Below are 23,398 nucleotides of genomic sequence, written 5' to 3'. Positions count from 1 at the left end.
TGCTAAGAGCCAAGTATATGATGCATGGCATTTTTGGTTGAAAGGTGATGCCAGCTAGCCATTGAGATGATATGATTATGTTAAGATTTGCATTTATATGGATATTGGACTCCTGCTGTTCACCTAGGCCTGCTACGGGACTCCTGGAGAGTTCCCATTGGTTGGGGAAGTACAGTAGTAGGGAGTTCCGGGGGAGGAACTCTCTCTGGCGGTTTGGGAGGAGGCAGCGTGTGTGGATCGGAAATCTTCCTGGGCGCGTACCAGACATTGGCGGCAGTTTCAAAAAATAAAGTTTGTTCCTGCTTGAGTGGTTCCTGATTTTGTGCCCAGCCAGACTGTGGCAAGATAACCCAGACGAAATTGAGAAATTTCTGAAAATACATAAACTACTAAAACTAAGGAAGAAGTACAAAACTTGAGTAGACATATAATGAAAAACATTGAAGTCACAAACTAAAACATTTGATAAAAGACCCAAACCTAATGATTACACTTATGACAACAAGAATTAACAACATTCCTCAATCTCTTCCAAATAGTAGAAGAGAAGGGACTACTTCCTAAGATTCTTTATGTAGTTTTTTGGGAAGTGGGGGGAGTACCAAGGATTGTTCTCAGAGGCACTCCACCACTGAGCCACATCCCCAGCCCTATTTTTTATTTTATTTAGAGACAGGGTCGCACTGAGTTGCTTAGTGCCTTGCAACTGAAGCTGGCTTTGAACTTGTGATTCTCCTGTCATAGCCTCCTAAGCTGCTGTGATTACAGGTGGGTGCCACTGTGCTCGGCCTCTTTATGTACTTTTTAAAAAAAATTTTTGAATTTTTAAAATTTGTTCTAATTAGTTATATATGACAACAGAATGCATTTGGAAGGGAAGAATGGAGGAACTTTATATACTTTTGATGTTGTCAAAAGTTAAAATAAGAAGTATCATGTCCATTCCAATTCAAATTTGCAGTGATAGTTTCTGATCTCCAGCTATGGTTCAAACAGCATTTTTAGACTTTCATATAAATTCAAAGGAAATTTTAATATTTCAAACTTCACTGAACAGCAATTGAGGAGCTTACACCTTACCTCAAATGGAAAGTGATTAATCTCTGATGTTATGACAAGATAAAATGTGAATATCAAAAGAAGAAACTAATAGAATTCTGTAAATGATTTCTAGGGGATCAATATGCTCACTTATAACATCATACACTAATATATAGATATTAATGTTTTGTAGGATCTACCTGTGTAAAAAAAAGTCTTTTCCAGGGTTAAAATGTGTAAAATCTCATTATAGAGCAACATTTACAGATGAACATTTCCAGTCAATTTAATAATACAGAATATTCATTTTAGATCCCACTTCAGCAAACCATTATTTCCCCTTCTTCCCAAATAAAGAAAAAGTTCAATCTTATCATTCAATCTTAGCAGATCAACACACAAAATATTTTCACTCAGTTTCCAATGTTTCGAAATTAATCCAGAACTATATGGGAATTTGTTTTCTACTTTGTCTTATGTGTATCTGCATAATATCCTATTTCTTTTCACCTTAACTCAAAAAGCCGTTGACCTTCTGGCTTTTAATAATAAATGTTTATCAATTAAAACATATCTGATTTATTATAATCATCTGAGTACATTTAGCACAAACATTAGCTACTGAAAAATGGGACATCTGCCTTGGGTTATGTACATATGTACATTGCATTCTTGTTGGTGACTTTTCCTGAAAAATTCTCTCAGTAGCCAGAGTTTTTGAAGAAATATCTAGTTCTTATCAAGGAATTTAGTAGAAAGAGAACTTGCCTGGAGCGTGAGGACAATGGTGGAAATGTTACAGCTCATGGGATTCAAGAGGAGAAAGATTCAATTTAAGAACACTAAAAGGAAATTTAGTTACAGCCTCAACTTTGAGACTTGGTCTTTATTACAGAAATAAAATTACTTTCATTAGCCTTCCTGGGCTTCACCGGTCTTCAGGAAATTTAAATGCCAGTGGTGTGGAGGTTAATGTCTGTCACAATCTGTAGTTTCTGCTATTTATGCATTCACAGTATGTTTATCTTAAAATCAAAGGTTTTGTGGTTAGTAAAAATTTAATAAGGATTATATTACTGTCTCATTAGATGCTTATAGCAGACATCTATGTAAACTTATGAGGTCTAAGTTTTATTTAGGAGGTGAATTTTTTCAGTACAGGAATAATAAACTTTGCTATGACATAATTTGCACTTAAAAACCCATCATAACCTGATGAGAACAAACATTTTTTTTTAACTGCTGTTAATTAAACATGGATAAGCTATTTCCCATGAGACTAATACTGGGAACCAAATTTGATTCTTAAATCTGGCCCAATTATTGCTTGTAAACAAAAATGACCTTTCACAGTATGATAAATTCAGACCCAACAGTATTTGTTAACTATCCATTCCTTGGTGACTGTTTTCACCTGCCTTATTTAATTTAAACTCTGGGGCATTCCTATTAAGTAATGGTGTTATTCAAATTTAAGAAAAAAACACAATCTCATTGTTCCTATCTTACAAAGGAGAAAATTGAGTCATATAGAATTTAAGAATTTGTTTAAAACTGTACTATTACAAAGTAGTAGAAACTGGTTTTGAACACAAATATTCAGCATTGGAAGTTCATGATCTTTAACTATATTATCCTGATGCTTATATATTTATAGAAATGTTTATAAGAGCAAAACTGAAGAATGGCCTCCTAATTCCTGTCAACAGGGGAAATTTAAATAAATTATGTAAATTTAAATGAATTATGGGAAATTTAAATAAATTATGCCTATAGAACAGCAAACCATCTATGTAAATATATATATAATACATAGTCATGTACATGGAAGTGTGGCATGTTTGTGTGTGTGCCTGAAAATGTGCAGGATAGGGTCAACTCAGCTAACCTGAATTGCTCAAACCCTGTATCTTTCAAAGAAAAGTTTTCTCTCTTGTTTCCTGGAAGAAAATCTTTAACCCCTTGGAATATCTTGCCTAGGAAGAATGTATTTGTTTATTAGGAAGTTGGGCCATTCAAGAATAGTCTATATTAACAATATGGTTTCCCTAAGGACTTTGTGCTAAATGTCTCAGGATTTGGAGACTGAGTAACTAAGTTCAGCCATGAAGGCACTCCAAGCATATGTGAAAGACATTCAGTTAAAAACCCAGACAACAAGGCTTTCCAGCTTGACAATACACTACTGTCTCCTTATTCTGTGTAGTCTCCTCTTACCTGTGGGGGGTATATTCCAAGACCTTAGTGGATGCCTGAAGCGACAGATAATACTGAACCTTATCTATACTATGATTTTTGCTATACATACATAACTATGATAAAGTTTAACATACAAATCTGACCCAGCAAGAGAATAGCAATAACTAATAATAAAATGAAGCAATTATAAAAATATGCTGCAATAAAAATTATGTGAATGTGATCTTTCCTTCAATTGCCATAGGGCAGGTAGCACAGGTAGTATGGATATACTGGACAAAGGGATGATTCATATTCTTGGCGACACCAAGAAATATGGTGTGAAATTATTCATGCCACTCCTAATAGCAATTTAGAACTTATGAACAGTTTCTGTCTGGGATTTGCCATTATTATTGTGACTAAAATCACAGGCAGCAAAACTACACATGAAAGGTACTACTGTAGTTCATACCTATTTTTCTACTTTATTGTTGGGAGAATTGAACACCATCTCTAAGATGCAACAGGAAGAGGACACTACAAACTTGCTTTTTAGCAATAGGTCTGACCTCCCTATTTTTTCTTTTACCTTTGCTGATTTTATCTTTTATCCTATCACTTTAATGAATAGTAACAGAATGTTTAACAGCTTTGCTATGTTCTAGAAAATTATTAAACCTGAGGATGCTTTGGGGAACATCCAACAATAGTGTGTGTGCATATTTACATGATATATGAAAGCACAGGAATGTGGCTGCAAAAATGCACACAAAACACAAGACAAGGTTCTTCAACCTTTGGAAAGCAGGATGGTAGTAAGGCAGAGGGGAAAGGTCCCCTTTTAATTTTGGAATGTTCATGTTTTAATGTTCAAATATTTATAAGATTCAAGCATGGATTGTGTAATTAAAAAGAACAAAATATGCTTAAAATTATTGTGCAGCAGGGCTTATTTAAATTATTTATTTTAAAACATATGGAACCGAGAAACTATCTTGGAAGTCTTTTTCAGAGATAGAAATACTTTTTGGTCACAGTGCAAATGTGTTTGCCAGTTTTTTGTTATTATAACAAATCCTTAAGATACATCACCTTAAAAAGAGGAAAGGTTCATTATGTCTCATGGTTTCAGTCTTTTGTTTGTAGTTCCTATTGCTTTTAGCCCTTGGTGAGACCAGAACATCACAGCTGGGAGTGCATGGTGGACCCAATCTGCTTACCTCATAGCTGAGAAGGAAAGAAAGAAAAAGAAAAAGAGAGGCACCTCATAATGCTCTTTGAGGGAACACCTTCAACACCTCTAAAACCTCCTACTAGGCCCCACCTCTTAAAGGTTCTGCCCCCTTTCAATAGCACCAAGTTGGGGATCAGGTCCTTAACACACAGTTATGTGGGAGACATTCCAGATCCAAATTATAGCAGCAGATGTTCAGTAAGCAAGGTACTTGTGTGGAGCTCACTAATGTTTAGAAACAGCCATGCTCTTTTGAAGTGGGTAATTATTTGGCTTCTTTGTCCTGGAAAATGTTTTTAGTTGCCATACAATGACAATCTAGGTGATATTAAGTGATTAAGTTGTCTCTCAGTAATTTTTTTTTTTTTGATTCCAGGGTTTGAACTCAGGAGGACCACTGAGCCACACCCCCAGCCCTATTTTGTATTTTGTTTAGAGAAAGAGTTGCTTAGTGCCTCGCTTTTGCTGAAGCTGGCTTTGAGGGATCCTCTTGAGATTTCAACAGCTGCAGAGTGCAAGAGACAACTGGAAATACAACTGGGCTAAAGCACACAACTCTGAGGGGCTGCTTTGTGGCTTCTCTCAAAAAGGACAAAATATGGCAAACAAGACACTTGTTTGCCCCCAAAGTATACCCTGTATTCTTATTTGTGCAATAGCTTGTTTTCAGTTTTGGTAATCAAATTATACAGACCTGCACACAAAGTTCTGATTTGCCATGATTCTAGCATGGAGTCAGGAATGATTTTTCCCTTGTTTGCTCAAATCAGTTTTTTGGTTTTTTTAAATAAGAAAAAGTCATTATGTCTATGTTTTCTTACATTTATCTCTATTTACATGAAGGGTGGGCTTGAACAAAGGAATGAAATATTACCAAATAATCTTGAAAACAGAAATATTTAGAGAAATACCATATAACCTTCTCTTTCAAAGGAAGCATTGCAGGACAGGCTGAGTAAACTGTCTGCAGGGCATGCCAAACAAAGTTAGCTGCAGGATGACCAGGCCACTCAAACCCTCTGTCTGGTTCTTTATCAACTATTTGCTTCAAGCCCAAACGCCCAAGCCCCCACCCCCCCAGCTGAGCGCTTCACGCCCTGCTCAAGGCTGAACACTCAACCCCCTGCTCAAGGCAGAACACTTAACCCCCTCTTGTGCCAACAAAGCAGCTTCAGACCCAGAGACTCCATTAGATTTGGACTATTAAAACTCCCTCCTGCCGGGCCCCTCTCTCTCTTGCTTTCTCTGTCTCTCTCTTGCGTTCTCTCTCTCTCTCTCTCTCTCCTTCTCTTTCTCTCTTTTCTCCTCTGTTGCACTGCTGCAATAAAGACTCTTGGTCTTGAGTGTTGTGGTCACTTTCCTTTCAAGCGTTATTTTTATTATTTGCCAAAGAAATTGCATACTGATCTTTCCTTACACCAACACTGTTTTTCATCTACTTATGCATAACAAGAGTCTTTTAGTGGCATAGTTAATGACAATGCTTCTTGTGTTTGGTAAACAGGTTGTCATGTTTAATGTGTTAATTCTTTACAATCCTGTAATTAGCCCATTTTGTATTACTATGATAAAATACCCAAGGCAAACTAACTGTATAAAGAAAAGAGGTTTATTTTCACTTATAGTTCTGAAGATCCAAGATCAAGGGGTTGAATTTTGTGATGATCTTTCAGCTGACAGCTTGAAGAAGTACAGCCTTCATATAGCAAGAAACAGAGTGTGTATTTCTTTTCTGGTCCCTCTCATTCTTCTTGTAAAGCTATCAAAATTCAATCATGGTAGCTCTACTCTGATAACCCTGTGTAATCCTAATCAGCTTTCAAAAACCCTACATCTGAACACCATAGCAAGATTGTTACCATTCCCTCACTACCTCATAATGAGGCTTACATTTCAACATAGGAATCCTTGGCGGACACCCTCAAGTATTTCCAAGCCATCATAAATGCTAAATTATTTGTAGGTGATAGGCAGCTTTCATGATGGCCCCCAATGACCCTGCGCCCTGGCATTTGCACTTTTAAATAATTAACTCTTCTGAGTGTAAGTTTATTCTAGTGGATTATCTCTAGCAAATAAAAGAAGGAATAAATAATATCAAGAAAGGCCATAAAATGAGGTCAGAAATGAAGTCATAAAAGGTAACATGACTTTGCCTTTTCTTTCTCCCTCCCTCCCCCTCCCTCCCCACCCCTTCTCTCTCTCTCCATCAATTTTGAGGGAAGCAAGCCTGCCACATGAAGCAGTACTTTGGAGAACTGTGGAACTGAAGCCTCTTGTTCACAAAATTAAAAGGAATCTTAGAAATGGCTCATCTAGTCTTAATCAAATTTTTAGATTACTGAAACCTGTCTCACTGTGACTGCAACCTCATGAGAGACAGATCCACCATCCTCTGGCTAAAACACTTCCAAACTCCTAACCCTGAGGAACTGTGTGAACTAATAAAATATTTTTAATTTAAAAATGCTACATTTTGGGGCAACTTTCTCTGCAGAAATAGCTGATACAAACATTTGTGATAAGAGGCACATGGATTAATGGATGATCATAATAACAAATGAGTCATGATGTTTAGCTTGACTGGTGGATAATCTGACTTTTTAAAGTATTTTTTTAAATCTTTCTACTCCATTAAATAATTTACATTTTCATTTTTGGAGGAAACTTTTTTTCTTAAGATCTCTAAGAATTCTCAGTACAAATGCTATTAAAATAAAAGTAGTATGAATCAATTTTTAGGTGTTATTTTTTAAAAAACAAGTGTTTCTTGCACCATAGAAAAATGTGATTTCTAGCCAAGGAACACATCACTAACATATGCTTCTGAGTAATCTGACACAAGAGCTGAGCTGTGTTATGGACAAACCATGGAATATGTGAATAATCCAAGCATACATTAATCACTTTCAAATAGGAAGAAGAGAAATGAAATAAAATTAAAATTTTTTCCTTCTTCTTACTCTTTTTTTTTTAAATTAGCTTTTCTAGTGTTGAAAAATGTGAAAATGGGGATTTTAAAGTAAAAAAAAAAAATCCCATAATCCTGGTGTGTTGAACCTGACAGAAGCCAAAATGCATGTATGTGATAATATCATACTCATTTATTTATGCAGCTTATACCATAAATGATAACTTAGTAAGTGGGGACTACAGCATGAATGTAAAATAGGATATTACCAACATATATATTTATATTACATATATTGAGCCCCAGAAGAACCACTCCATTTTCTTAAAATTTTGCCTTAATTATTTTTTGTCTTGACTGTGACATACACGCCCAGTTGTTTCTTTTCAGTGCAATGTTAGCAAATTTACAATCAAATTGTTGCCATAATGGTGGCATATTTTTATTCCTAATGCAGTCACCCAAATCACACTGAAGACATCACTGGAAAAAGTAATGTTTCATTGAATCCTAAATTGAGTGTTAAATTAAATTTTATCACTAAAATTCTAAAAACTTTCACTCATATCCATGCAAATAATTGTTGTTATAGAAATAGAATATAGCAGCAATTTAATGGGGAGAGCTCTGTATTAAAGATAAAAAGGCAAAACACTAAATCTGAACAAATAAAAATAATGGAATTTCAATATGATTCTCTTCCTACCTCTTATTAAACTTACTACCTTAAATAAGAATATTTCTCTACTTTTTGTTGAGAGGAACTACAGATTCCTGTGTTATTTCTTCCACAAAGATTTATGTCAACCAAGAAAAATAGCATCAGACTTGGAAAGTGTTAAGCAATACATAAACTTAACACTTTATTTAAGGTATTTACTTATCCATTTGAACATAAGGAAAGTTATATACTTTTGGAGAAATTATTTTTTAATGCAAATACATGCAACTACACATTTTCCTGTAAATCTCAGTATTTTGACATTAACTTTGAATTGTTAAAGGACAATATTACTTTTTCTGCAAATTTTTTTGGTTTACCTAAATTTCAGCAGATGACAATTTCTGAAAATATCAGAAGCATTTTTTTTGAATATGTATTATCCAACTGGCATTGCGTTTAATATTTTTCACTTAGTATTTATTTAGATATGATATTGACAATGCAATAATGGCAAGAATTAATATTTCTTCAAATCATCCAAACATATAATGTTATTCTGTAACCCGAGACTTTTCCTCTGAGCTGCATTGCTCCAAACCTACTTATTTCATCTTAATTTTCTTTCATCCCTGTTAGCCCCCTTTTAAATAATTTGTCTCCTCTCCCTTTCAACTATTTAATTTCTACAATTTTATTGGACTTGAGCCTTTATTTTCTAGTATCCTTAAATTATTTCCTACAAAAATTTCATCATATAATCCTTTTTAGTATCAGCCTTATTGTACTCTTCATGAGGAGATACTGAATGAGCCTCTAAGAGCCCTGTTCTCTGGAGATCATTCTACAAACTGAACAGCAATTCTGCATTCCCTTTAATGCATTGTTTCTAAAGGTAAACAATGGAGAACTCAGTGAGTTCTCCAAAAAATAGCAATAATTAGTCCTTAGAATATTAAGCAAGTCACACTATGGATTTAGAGACCTATGGCAATATAATCTCTCCTTGACCTCTCTCTTTTTTTCCCCATTTCTATTTTGTCTTTTGTAATCATTTCAGTTTTCAGTTACTATAATGAAATATACCTGAGGCTGGGTGGCTCATAAAGAAGAAAGGCTTATTTATCTTACAGTTTGGAAGGCTGAGAGTCCAGATAGCATGGCTCTGGTGCTGGCTCCTCTAGCTGCATTACCTCCCAGCAAATGGCATCATGTTGGGAACACATGCAAAAGAGAGAGATCACAAATTGAGGCAGAAAGACAGTGAAAGGGGGGTCCAGTCTTGCACCTTTTATAAGAAGAACTAACAAGGGCTCCACAAAAATGACATCAATTCTTTCCAAAAGTGGCACCTTCAATTATCTAATTACTTCCATGGGGTCCTATTTGTGAAACTTCCACACCACCACACTGAGGATCCACTCTTCCTTGGCAAATACAAACCATATCCAAACCCTTATCTTTGCAGTGTGATTCTCTATCATTTTCTCTTGTCTGCCCAGCATTTGGATCTATGTTTATATTCTCCACCTCAGTTTTTTAGTCCATTTATTCTCCTTAATTTCCAATTCATTCTAATCACCTTCTCTGATGGCTGTCTTTACTTTAAACTAAAATTCCCCTTAAATGTGTCTCCAGGTTTCAATCAATATGCTAGAAGTCAAATAAGCTGTGGTTGAGCATGTTTCTGGAGAATGTCTTACACTAATGGATAAAACTCAGGATCCACTAAGAATAAATTGAGGTAGCACTCTAGCATTATTCAGTGCTGCTGGCACATCACGTTCTAATATATTTCACCAACCAGAAATTCAATTTTACTTCAAACCATGATTTCTTGTCTGATTTATTTCTCAGCTTCCAAATCTGAGCAGGACTAGGTGTTTTTCTTGGTGCTGTTCATGGTCGATGCTGAAGTGGTATGTGTGGCTCTCAGTGACACCCCACAAGCTGATTCAGCTAGAAAGGAAGACTGGCCTGAGGTGGAGGGAGCACAATTGAAACTTTCTGTGTCTTTTTGGGCAATCAAAGGCTGATTTCCCCTCAACTAGACTTCTGATTTAGAAGAAAGAGCTGACTTCCTCCAGGAAAGTAGCATCATTCTGATAAAGAACCTAATGGGTTAAAAGGATTAATGACACTCATTTGCTCCAGACATGCAGGCAGAATTAGCACACCCCTCTGTAAATCCAAAGAACTGGGCCATGAGGAAAACTTATTTGGCAAGCTTGATTCTTCTTTTCTGAGCTCTTGATCAGTGTCTGGAATGTTTAACAAACACCATGAACTAACCTTTGCATTCTAATTTTTGACTCTTTTGCCCTCTGCAAATACACAAACCTTGTTTTGTTTCTAAACAATTAAAGTAATTGATTAAAAAAAAGAAAGAAAAAGGAAAGCTTAAACCTACATTAGTGCCTTTTATTTTTAATATATAAAAAATAAAAATATACTTTTAATTGAGCTACAAATAGATTCATTATTCTTAAAAATTTACTTTTTATTGCTTTTTAGTGCTTGATGGCATCTATAAAGTTGGAAAATAAATTCTGAGTTCAGGTTAGTTCAGTGAAAACATACTTAATAGATGTCTTTGTGGAGCAGGTACTAATAATGAGAGCCCTGGTACCCTGAGGTGAGGAGGACGTGGTCCCTGTCCTCAAAGGGTTTATAGTCTTTTCACATCTTTGCAGACCTCTCAACGAATTCTTGAGAAGAGGGCTCAGCCTTTAGTGTGAAATAAGAGTCACTACTTTTCCTCCCTCCTTAAGAACATCCTAGCTTTCATTTTTTTCCTTGATATAAGAATTTTCAAAGTTTGGTAAGCAAGCAACCGTAAAATTTTTTTTTGACAGACTGTTAAATTTCTTCCTATTTATTTGGCATCTTTGTTAGAATAAATACAGTCTATACTCACATAGCATTTTATTTAGTTGCCAATGGACCTTTATTGTATTTATTTATATGCAGTGCTAAGAATCAAACCCAGTGCCTCACACATGCTAGGCAAGTGCTCTACCACTGAGCCACAACCTCAGCCTCTCACATAACATTTTGCCTAAATTTTTCTTAAGAATTTTTTGAGACATTATACCATATACACATTTAAAGTATTTAATTCAGTGGTTTGTGGTTTATTTACAGAGTTGTTCAATCTTACTACAATCTAATTGCAAAGCCTTTCTGTCATGCCTATAATGAAACTCCCATACCTATCAATACTCAATTCGAATTTCTTCTTCAACCATTATCCTAACCACTAATTTACTTTGAGTTTCTATGGATTTGAAATGACTATTCTAGACATTTTACATAAAAAGAAATTATAAAATCTTTTTGACTGGCTTTCTTCACTTAACATACTATTTTCACAGCTTACCCATGTTGTAGCATGTACCAGCACTTCATTTTTCTTATAAGGGCCAAAATGAATTTCTTTTTTTTTTCTTTCTTTTTTAAAATTATTTCTTTTTTAATTTATTTCTTATATACATGAAAATAGTGGAGTGCATTACATTCATAATTATCCATTCACAGCACAATTTTTTGTGACTCTGTATATAAAGTATGTTTACACCAAATTATGCCATTATACATGAGCTCTCTTATTTTTTTTGCATACAATTCTTAATATACCTTTATACCACCATTTATCATAACTCTGTTTGTATATAAGGTATGTTGACACCAAATTCACATCTTCATACATGTATTTTGTATAATGATGACCCTCGTCTTCCACCATCCTAGCTATTCCCCTTCCCCCTCCCTTGCCCTCCCTCCCCTATTCTCTGTCTAGAGGTAATTTTCCTCCCATGCTCTCCCTTCCTACCCCACTTTGAGTCCCCTCCCTTATATCAGAGAAAACATTCGGCATTTGATTTTTTGGGAATGGCTAACTTCACTTAGCACAATCTGCTCTAATGCCATCCATTTCCCTTCAAATGCCATGATCTTATTTTTTTTTTAGTGCTGAGTAGTATTCCATTGTGTATAAATGCCACATTTTTTTATCCATTCATCCGCTGAAGGACATCTAGGTTGGCTCCACAGTTTAGCTATTGTGAATTATGCTGCTATAAACATTGATGTGGCTGTGTCCCTGTAGAAATGCTGTTTTTAGGTCTTTTGGGTATAGTCCGAGAAGAGGAATAGCTGGGTCAAAAGGTGGTTCCATTTCCAGCTTTCCAAGGAATCTCCATACTGCTTTCCAAATTGGCTGCACTAATTTACAGTCCCACCAGCAGTGTATGAATGTACCTTTCTCCCTGCATCCTCGTCAACACTTGTTGTTGGTTGTCTTCATAATGTCTGCCATTCTTACTGGGGTGAGATGGTATCTTAGAGTAGTTTTGATTTGCATTTCTCTGATTGCTAGAGATGATGAGCATTTTTTTTTTTGTATATTTGTTGATTGATTGTATAACCTCTTCTGAGAAGTGTCTGTTCAGGTCCTTGCCCCATTTATTGATTTGATTATTTGTGTTTTTTTTTTTTTTTTTGGTGCTTATCTTGTGGAGCTCCTTACCCCAGAGATTAGAGCTCTATCTGATGTGTGAGGGGTAAAAATTTGTTCCCAGGATGTAGGCTCCCTGTTCACCTCACAGATTGTTTCTTTTGCTGAGAAAAAAAACTTTTTAGTTTGAATCCATCCCATTTGTTGATTCTTGGTTTTAATTCTTGCACTATAGGAGTCTTATTAAGGAAGTTGGGGCCCAGCCCCACATGATGAAGATTAGGGCCTATTTTTCTTCTATTAGATGCAGAGTTTCTGGTTTAATTCCTAGATCCTTGATCCATTTTGAGTTAACTTTTATGCATGGTGAGAGATAGAGATTCAATTTCATTTTGTTGCATATGGATTTCCAGTTTTCCCAGCTTCATTTGTTAAAGATGCTATCCTTTCTCCAGTGCATACTTTTGGCACTTTTGTCGAATATAAGATAGTTGTATATTTGTGGGTTAGTCTCTGTGTCCTCTATTCTGTACCATTGGTCTACCAGCCTGTTTTGGTGCCAGTACCATGTTGTTTTTGTTACTGTTGCTCTGTAGTATAGTTTAAGGTCTGGTATAGCAATACCACCTGTTTCACTCTTCCTGCTTAGAATTGCTTTAGCTATTCTGGGTCTCTTATTTTTCCAGGTGAATTTCATGATTGCTTTTTCTATCTTTATGAGGAATGCCATTGGGATTTTGATGGGAATTGCATTGAATCTGTATAGTGCTTTTGGTAGTATGGTCATTTTAATAATATTCATTCTGTCTATCCATGAGCAAGGTAGATCTTTCCATCATCTAAGGTCTTCTTCTATTTCTCTCTTTAGGGTTCTGTAGTTTTCATTGTATAGATCTTTCACCTCTTTTGTTAAGTTGATTTCCAAGTATTTTTTTTTTTGAGGATATTGTGAATGGGGTAGTTTTCCTCAATTCCTTTTCAGAGGATTTGTCACTGATACACAGAAATGCCTTTGATTTATGGGTGTTGATTTTATATCCTTCCACTTTGCTGAATTCACTTCCAAAATGAATTTCATTCTGTATGGTCAAGCTACATTTTCATCAATTGACAATTGTTTGGAATCTTTGTATTTTAGGCTATTATGAATAGTACTATTATAAACATTTGTGTACTAGGTTTTGTATTGTTTCTTTTGGGTATAAATTGAGGAGTGAAGTTTCTAAGTAATTGCTATGTTTTAGATATGAGGTATCCCACAAAAGCTTATGTGAGAGACAATGCAAGAAAGTTTAGAGGTCAAATGATTGGGTATGAGACTCTTAACTCAATGAGGGAATTAATCCACTAATAGGGATTAACAGGGTAGTAATTGTAGGTAAGACGGGGGTTGGCTAAAGGACGTGGATCACTGGAAGTGTGCCTTTGAGATATATATTTTGTCCCTGGTGAGCTGAGTTTAGTTTTTCTCTGCTTCCTGATTGTCGTGCCATGAGCTGCTTTCCTCTGCCATACACTTCCACCATGATTTCTGCCTGATCTTGGACACAGAGCCATGGAGTAGACCTATGAAACCATGAATGACAAATATACTTTTCCTCCTCTGAAATAGTTCTTATCAGGTCTTTCAGTCACGGTGGGGAAAATCTGACTGAAACAGTTATATAGAATTGTTTAACATTTTAAGAAAATGCTGAACTGTTTCCAATGCACTTGCACAATTTTATATTCCCGCCAGCAATATATGAGACTTCTGATTTTTTCACTACCTTGTCAAGACTTGCTCTTGTCTATCTGATAAAACTGAACACTGATGACACTGATTTCAGACCTCTAGCCTTCAGAACTATGAGAAAATAGATTTCTATAGTTTTGAGCTACAAAGTTTATGATACTTTGTTAGAGCAGCTTGGGGAAAATAATTGCGTGACCTCAAGGCTTTTGTGGCACTTTCACACTGACAGCCATTGCCTTGGTGTAGTGCACCACTAATAGGAGATGGACAGATGTGAGTGGTGGGAAGACAAGATTAAGAGAATGATTATATAAAATGGGTCTACTATGCTGATGCCCACAGTCTTTCTTTTCCAAGAATCAGTTTACTTGTAGCCCTGCCTGGCTTAAATGGATATGCCACATTTCTTACCAAACTCCCCATTATCAGCAGGAGAAATGCAGGGCCGAAATAATGTCGGTAAGAAGATGACACGTTACCCTGAAGGGGGGACTACTGTGACCCTTTCACAGAACAGACTCTGGAATTCAGGAAGATAAGGATAATTCCCCCCACCGTAAAATCTGTAAGAACAGGTTCTAATTAGAACAAGTTAGCATGGGCCAAAGTGATCTAGAATGGTCATAGCAGTGGGGAGCTGAAAATCTATGTCATCCTGCTGTCAGTCAAAAGGTAAGAGGTGGATTGGGCAGGATGCTCTGGAAACTTCTCTGAAATCTCCAATAAAACTGGACTGCAAGATAAGCATGCGGTTCCTCTCTTTTCTGAGAGGATCCACTCTCCTCTAGAGAGTGTCTCCTTTCCCCCTTTACCATCTCTTTTAACAAACTCATTCCTGTTCCTCTGAATAACATGTCTGAAATTTTTCTGACTTAATTGCAAGAATTGAGACTTGAAGGGGGGCCTTCATACTGCCACAGTTTCCCACAAGTCACCAGCCTTGTAACAGGCATTGTGGTGTGGTGGTGATGGCACAGCAAATTTAGGAACTAGATTTTATGGTTCAAATGGCACCTCTGCCATGGCCTATCTGTCTGATCTTGTGCCAGTTATTTAAATTGTTTGTGATCTAGATCCTCAGTTGTTAAGTGAAAAAAAATCAGTAATACCTACTTCAGAAGGTTGTTATGAGGATTAAATGAACACAACAGTTTTTGACTCCAGCTTTTGAGCTCCAAATTCATGCTACTCAATGTTATTATTAGCCTCTCTGTGGTTCAGTTTCTTCACCTAAAATGGGAGAGATGCCATCATTTGTGGGAACAGGAAGAGTTCTTCAGACAATACTTCACAGACTTATAAATGTTCGAATATTTGCTGTTGTTTTCCTGTAAATTGCTAACACATGGTAGGCACTGAGAAAGTTTTTGTTAAATGAGAAGATGAATTGTATGCAATGTGAACACAATATATTTCAAACTTTATTCTATTTTGTGCTAGTGATTTGTGTGAGTGTGGTGGCTACTAAGGTACATTAGGAAGCTCCGCCCCCAAGTATTAAGAACCAGTGAATTTGGATTTAGCTTCTACAAATTCTAAGCTGTATAACTGTTAGATAAACACATTCCTGGACCTGGTGTTTTCTTCATCTAGAAAATGAGAATATTGCATTATATAATCTTTCAGTTTCCTTTATCCTCATTAAAATATTCAATGATTCTGACTTACAAGAAGTAGGGCCTGGGACTGATTCCTCATTGTAGGCTCAGTATATTTGCAGTATATTTGGATAATATAAAAATGCAATTAAAACTATCATGTTAGGGACTAAACAAAAGGGTTTAGCTAGCAGAAGAAAGAAACCTCAAATTCAAGAGTAAGTTATTAGAGAATATTCTATCAACAGAATGAATGAAAATGAGGAGTAAAAATGAACAGAACCTCAAAGACGTAAAAATATTTACGTAATAAAAATCCTAGAAAAAGAGGAAAGAGAAAAAAAATATTTAAAGATATGTGGGTAGGAGCTTTTCAAATTTGTTAAAACAATTAAATACCAACTCCAAGAAGCTTAGCAAATACCAAGTTCCCTCTGACACAATGAAATCCATATTTAGAGAAATTTTAGTCTGTAGAAAGACAAAGAGATTTTGAAAGCAATAATAGAAAAAAAAACTCAATGTACAAGAGAATCTAAACAAAGATTAACAGTTGACCTACCATCACAAAACTTGGAAACCCAAGACTTTGCAATGAAATATTCAAAGTTCTAAATGAAAAAAAAAATTCTGTCAACATAGAATCCCACATCTAGTAAATAAGTTTCAAATGAAGAATAAATAAAGATTCCCCAGATGATTAAAAATCTTTAATGAGACTTCTCAGGTTCTTTCATTTTTCACTGGACATGTTCTGGCTCAGGTTAACATATCAGGATCTCACAAAGAAAAAAGCCCATTTAGCTTGTGAATCCTTCCCATTTTATATTCAGACAGTTGCATAGTTTTTGAGAACTATGCCCAATAAATCTAGTGATTTCAACTTTGTTGTTGATTTCTTTTTGATTAAGGAGCAAACTTTTTGTGTGTGTGTGGTACTGGGGATTGAACTGGGGGTCATTCTTTTATTGAACTACATCCTTTAAAAAAAAAACCCTTAAAAAAACTTTTTTAGTTTTTCTTTTTACTGTGAGACAAGGTCTCTTTAAGTTGTGAAGGCTGACCTTGAACTTGCAATCTTCCTTTCTCATCTTCCAGAGTTACTGATTACAGGCATGTTCCATCTGTACCCAGTTAAACTAGGAGCAATTTTAAACAAACATGGCTATTATGCTAAAAGTGTTAAATACAAAAGGAATCTACTGTGTGTCAATAGTGTATTCATAAAGTTGATAAACCTGGGTGGGTCATCTTCCTTCTTTCTTTTTCATGGGTTTTCCCTAAGCAGAAGAAACTAGCTTGCAGATCTTATATTTAGTTCCTTCCTTTGGATTTACTGGAATATTGTAAAATTCTTAAGATTAACTGCAGAACATTCCTCAGAGCCATTTAAACAGAAAATGTACATGATTCAAATGCGTAAAGAAAAAGTGCAGAAGTATTAGTACTGATAATTGTCCCTTTAAATTCTTCTCACCTCCGTAGAAGACTGGATTCTTAGCATTTGCAGAGTATGATATTATAAATTTGTATTATAAATGAGTACATTAAAACATTTTCATTTCACCAAGAACTCATGCAATGCAAGCCTTTTGCAAAATTAACAAAACTGTTTTCTGTAGACTACTATAATTATCCCTTTCTGGAACACTATGAGTAATTGAGTTTTGAATTGAAAGCAGTAGAGCAAGTCTGTCAAAATCAATTCAATTGATTTTTATTTATGCAGATACATTGAGTTTTACAATGGTTGAAGTTCTTTTGAAAGAAATCAGATTCCAAATGCCAGCCAAGGTTTGTATTCCAAATCTTGTGCCCCTTCTTTGATACTTCCCACAAATATTATATATTACTAAATTAAAAACCAAAAATTGAAATCAGCAAAAATCAGCATTTTTTTTTTTTTTTTGGTTCTTGGGATTGAACTCATGGGCACGAACTCAGGGGCACTTGGCCACTGAGTCACATTCCCAGCCCTATTTTGTATTTTATTTAGAGACAGGGTTCCACTGAGTTGCTTGGCACCTCACTTTTTCTGAGGCTGGCTTTGAACTCACAATCCTCCTGGCTCTGCCTCCCGAGCCACTGAGAAGACATTCTCCTAATGAGTAGGATGTTTTATTACATGTATGAACTTTTTTATTCTTATAAATATGGACTTAAAGGCAGGATCTATGAGACAAAAGTTATTTTTTAGAAAGAGAAAGTAACTCTTTCTAAATTGGATTTATTGAAACATAAAATACCAAATAATTCTGAGAAAGGGACCAAAATATAGAGTATATATTTGATATAAAATAGAGGATAACTAAAATGTTAGCTTATAAGAGCTCTGGCCTGCAGTTTCTAGAGACCATCCTGCCTCCAAATAGAGGCAAGCAAAAATGAGAAATAAAAAAAGAGATGGATGGTTGGGTGTGGTGACACTTGCCTATAATCCCAGCAGTTTTGGGAGGCTGAGCCAGGAGGATCATGAGTTCAAAGCCAGCCTCAGCAATGGTGAGGTGCTAAGCAACTTGGTGAGACCCTGTCTCTAAATAAAATACAAAACAGGGCCAAAGATGGGATCTGGCTCAGTGTTAAGTGCCTCTGAGTTCAATCCCTGGTGCCCTCCCCCAAAGAAGACAGATGCATGATCGATTGGTGAGTTTGAACCCCTAGATCTCAATGTTCCTTTACTTAAACCTATAGTGTTTGGATTTCTAAGTTAATGTACAGGTTCTTTGCATAAGCTTGAGGGTTTTCATTTTCTTCTGTTCTTTCAAATCAAAAAATTCTGACACATACATAGAATATTTGTGAACTTTATGGCATTCTACACAATAGGCATATATTCAGAGTATTGAAATTCATTATATTAGTGGATACAGTGTGATTTCAGTGAGATAGTATGCCCTTGTGATGTAAAATTTTAATGTGGAAAAAGATAACTATATTAAACAGTCTACATTGTGCATTTTCATGTATTTTAGGGAGAATTAACCATTTGCCAATATTATTATTTAGTATTATTTTGATGCAATAAAATGAGATAGAAAACAACAAATGATTCATAGCCATTGGAAAAAAAAATACCTTCTTATTTAAATAAATAACTCAGGTATCTAGAAAAAAATTCAAGTCAATGAGTTTCATCACTAAAATTAAGATGCCTTTTGCATTATGTGTGTGTATGTGTGTGTGTGTGTGTGTGTGTGTGTGTGTGTAGAATTTAAGTATTACATTATTTTATATTAAATTAGTCTTTTTATTCAATCCCCTGTTGCCCGGTTAATAATAACAATGGTTACAGATTGGTGATGTTTTGTTATTAATGATGTCTTTAGAAACCAAGGAACTATGACCTGTTTCTGATATGCCCTGTAGGAATGGAATAACTTCTGAATATTGAAAAATTATGAACAGCAAGACTGAAAATTATTGATAAAATATCAGCATGAGGACTTTGGGAAGATAATAATGATAAATAGTAAATAGTGAGAGGAATAAGTGGGCATATGCTGATCATTGCTGCTTGAAAATTGACATCTTAAATATCATGTCTCATTTATTACCCTTAGCAGTATTGCCAGAGAGGTGTTATTGTTGTTGTTATGGTTACTATTAACTACCACTTTGCAAATGAGTTAAGTAGGGAGCAGGGCATGTAAGCATCTGCCTGAGTTCATGGAATTTGTGAGCAACAGAACAAAGAGTCAGACTAAGTCCAAATGACTCCAAGACAGGCAGAACTGACTGAGGTTGGATCCCTGTCAGCTTTGATTTGCATGCAGGCTCCATTGTGTGACTCCAGTCAAGTTGCTCACCCTCCGTGTCCCTCCCTGTCTATTTTTTCTTTTCTTTTTTTTCCCCCCACTTATGTCATGGGAATAACAACAAAGTATGTAGGTGAGTTAATTCATGTAAAATGCTTTTATCAGTCCCTGGTACAATCTAAAAACTTTAGAAGTGTGGGTTGTGATTATTGTTCTGTTGTACTCCTATAATCTGGTGGGCTACCAAATTGTGGTGTTATTATGATTATTGACAGAAATTGCCATATTTTATTTTTTAAGTTCTGGAAAAAATAAGTAGATACACAGATGAAATTTCTTGGATGTACATTATTCTAGTCTACTGACTTAACACCATATAAATTAAATACAATGATCTGACCTAAAATTATAAGTTATCTATGATGAGATGAGATTACTTTCTAGTAATCTCTTGAATTATTTATATTAATTCTAAATAATTTGAAAAACTTATTTAACTAGACCAAATGATGTTTATGTACCATCTTACATAAAATAATTAGATCAGGGTATCAATTTACTATCACTTGTATGACTAAGATGTTCCACATCCAACTAAGTTATGTATCCAAATGTTTATGATCCTATTTTGCAAATTTATTGCTGTTTTATTCATAACCTCAATATGATTGCAATAAGTTAAAGCCCAATAACACTTTAAAATAATTGTTTCTAAATTTATTGCTGAATGGCATAATTAACTTTTCATTAGAATTGCAATCATTAACATTACAGTTGGCATTGCAATGTTTCATACACTTACTACATATTTTGAAAAATGACACTAGTAGTTTATTTCAGTATTTGCCTTGGGTGACCCAGTTTAAACTTTAAGAAGTTTCCTAAGGGGAAAAATGCTTTCAATTTATAATGGGGAAACCTGGACTCTCTCATGAGCTGGAACATGGAGCTGCTAGGAAGGATGCAGTGTTTTCCAAATAGAAAATGAAGTAACTACTTTGTTGGGGAAATTCATTAAAACAGACACATTCAGTGGTGTATGCCTGCAATTCCAGTGACTCAGGAAACTGAGACAGGAGGATTGCAAGTTTGAGGCCAGCCTTAGCTGTTTAGTGAGATCCTCAACAATTTAGCAAGACCCTGTCTCAAAATAAGAGAATCAAAAAGGGCTGGAGATACACCCCTCAGTGTATAAAGCACCCCTAGGTTCAATCCCTGGTTCAAAACAAAACAAAACAATACACTAGACATAGAGGCCAATATAACAGAATAGGACCCAAAAATAAACCCACACATCTGCATACAAAATAACTAGTCAACTAATAAACCCACACATCTGCATACAAAGTAACTAGTCAACTAATTTTCACTAAAGGTACCAAAAACATACTAGTGGAAGCAGAGCCTCTTCAATAAATGGCATTCAGAAAACTGGATATACACATGCAGAAGATTAATACTTGATTTCTGTCTCTTTCACTGTACAAAAAACTACTGTAAGCAGATCCAAGACCTAAATGTAAGACCTGAAACTCTGAAACTACTTGAAGAAAACATAGGGGAAACAGTTTAAGATATTTGTATAGGCAATGGCTTTTTGTATGTGGTCCCAAAATCATAGAAAGAAAGCAAAAGCAGACAAATGGAATCATATGAAACTAAAAAGCTTCTGCACAGCAAAGGAAACAACAGAGTGAGAAAGTAGCCTCAGAATGGGAGAAAGTATTTGTCAGTCATCCTTCTGATGAAGGATTAGTATCCACAATACATAAGGAATTAAAAAAAAAAACAAATAAAAACCAAAAACCAAGTAATGCAAATAAAAATGGGCAAATGATCTGAAAAACATTTAAAGAAGAAATGCAAACAAATGGCCAAAAATATATGCAAAAACACTCAATATCAGCAGGCAACAAGAAATTCAAATAAAAACTGCCATGAAATACCATTCCACCCCAGTTAGAATGACTAGTATCCAAGAAACAAACACAAATAAATAAATAAATAAGTTCCAATGAGGATGTGGAAAGAAAGGAACTCTCATACACTGTGGGTGGGAGTAATCAGTAGAACTATTATAGCATACATTCTGGAGGTTTCTCGACAAAGTTAAAAGTAGACCTACCACATAATCCAGTGATCTTTGGATTTATAGCCAAAAAAAAAAAAAAAAGAAAAGAAAAAGAAATCAGCATACCTACATACAGCACTATTCACAATAGAGAAGATATGAAATCATCATAGGTGTCCATCAATAGATGAATGGGTAAACAAAATGTGGTATACACAATGGGATATTACTCAGCCATAAGGAAGAAGAAATCCAGTCATTTGCAGCAAAATATTTAGAATTGGAGACCATGATATTAAGTGAAATAAGCCAGACACAGAAAGGCAAGTACTGCTTGTTATGTCCTATATATTGAAGTTTCAAAACTAAAAAAGTGGACTTGAATGTAGAATAGTGATTGCTAGAGGTTAGAAAGAGGATGGAGGAAGGGATAAATAGAGGGAGGATGGATTTGACCAGTGTATGTTGCATATGTGCATTAATATTACAGTGAACACTATTAGCATGTATAATTTATACATATTAACCAAAAATTAAAAAGAAGAGAGAAGATTATGCTAAGTGAAGTTAGCTAATCCCCAAAAAATAAATGCCAAATGTCTTCTCTGATATAAGGAGGGTGGCTCAAAATGGGGTTGGGAGGGAGAGCAAGGGAGGAAGATTACCTCTAGATAGGGAATAGGGGTGGGAGGGAAAGAGAGGGAGAAGGGTAATAGCATGGATGGTTGAAAGGAGACCCTCATCATTATACAAAATACATGTATGAAGATGTGAATTTGGTGTCAACATATCTTATATATAATCAGAGATATGTTAAATTATTGTATTATGGTGTATTAAGAATTGTAATACTAAATAAATAAATTTTAAAAAAGAGTGACCAAAGTGACAGACTGATCTAATACATATAAAATTCCTTCAAAATTCAAAATACAAAAATATTTTTGCAACGTTTATCCCTTTATAATAACATTACATGTGAATAAATTAAATAATTCAATAAAATGACAGAAATCTTTAGATTGGATGAGAAAGCAAGAATTCAACCATGTGTTGTAAAGACAGACACACTCAAGATTCAATATGCAAATAATTTGAAAGTAAATGGATAGAAAAAGGTCTATCATCCAGAGAGCCATAGAAGGGATATGCTGTCTATATAAACATCAGAGAAAATGCAACTCAAAACAAACATTAGAGTACAGAGGAATATTTCATAATGAGAAAGAATCGATATCTTAGGAGTTACAACAATTATAAGTATATATTCACCTAGAAACAGAAAGCAAAAATATATGAAGTGAGAACTGACAGATTTGAGGGAGAAGTAGTTCAATGATAGGTAGGTATCAGTGCTCCATTTCAAAACTTGATAAAACAATTTGACAAATATCAAGAAGGAAATATGAATGGCAGTATACATCAACTAGTTCTAGCAGACATCTATAAAATATATTCCACTAAACAAGAGCAGAATGCAAATTCTTTTGAAATACAAAAGAGACTTTCTCAGAGAAAAGGCCCAGTGGCCCACGGCTGAACAGAGCTTCCAATCACTCCTACAAGGTAGGCGGGCTTGCGACCCACCAGCAGAAGAGGAGCAGCGGCCAGCTGAGAGGCAGAGCCGCCCCCTCCCCCTGCGCTGGCAAGGTAGAGGGAACTGTGACCATCCACAGAGCAGGCCCAGCGGCCTGCTGAGGGGCAGAGCCGCCCCCCACCCCCAGCGCCTGCCAGGTAGGCGGAACGGTGACCACC

General features: G+C 35.4%; 1 long non-coding RNA gene across 1 annotated transcript; it reads right to left on the bottom strand.

Annotated features, from left to right (window-relative positions):
* Nucleotides 1-586: 586 nt before the first annotated feature.
* LOC125614065 lies at nucleotides 587-17,888 on the bottom strand. The gene is made up of 2 exons (XR_007344710.1): nucleotides 17,843-17,888; nucleotides 587-699 (listed from the first exon to the last, which is right to left on the bottom strand). It is a non-coding gene; the product is annotated as an uncharacterized LOC125614065 (long non-coding RNA).
* Nucleotides 17,889-23,398: the final 5,510 nt, after the last annotated feature.

This window comes from Marmota marmota, unplaced genomic scaffold (genome assembly GCF_001458135.2).
Source record: "Marmota marmota marmota unplaced genomic scaffold, marMar, whole genome shotgun sequence".
Classification (NCBI taxonomy): Eukaryota; Metazoa; Chordata; class Mammalia; order Rodentia; family Sciuridae; genus Marmota; species Marmota marmota.
The sequence above is the reverse complement of the archived record's forward strand: the minus strand, read 5'-3'. Positions and strand labels throughout refer to the sequence as shown.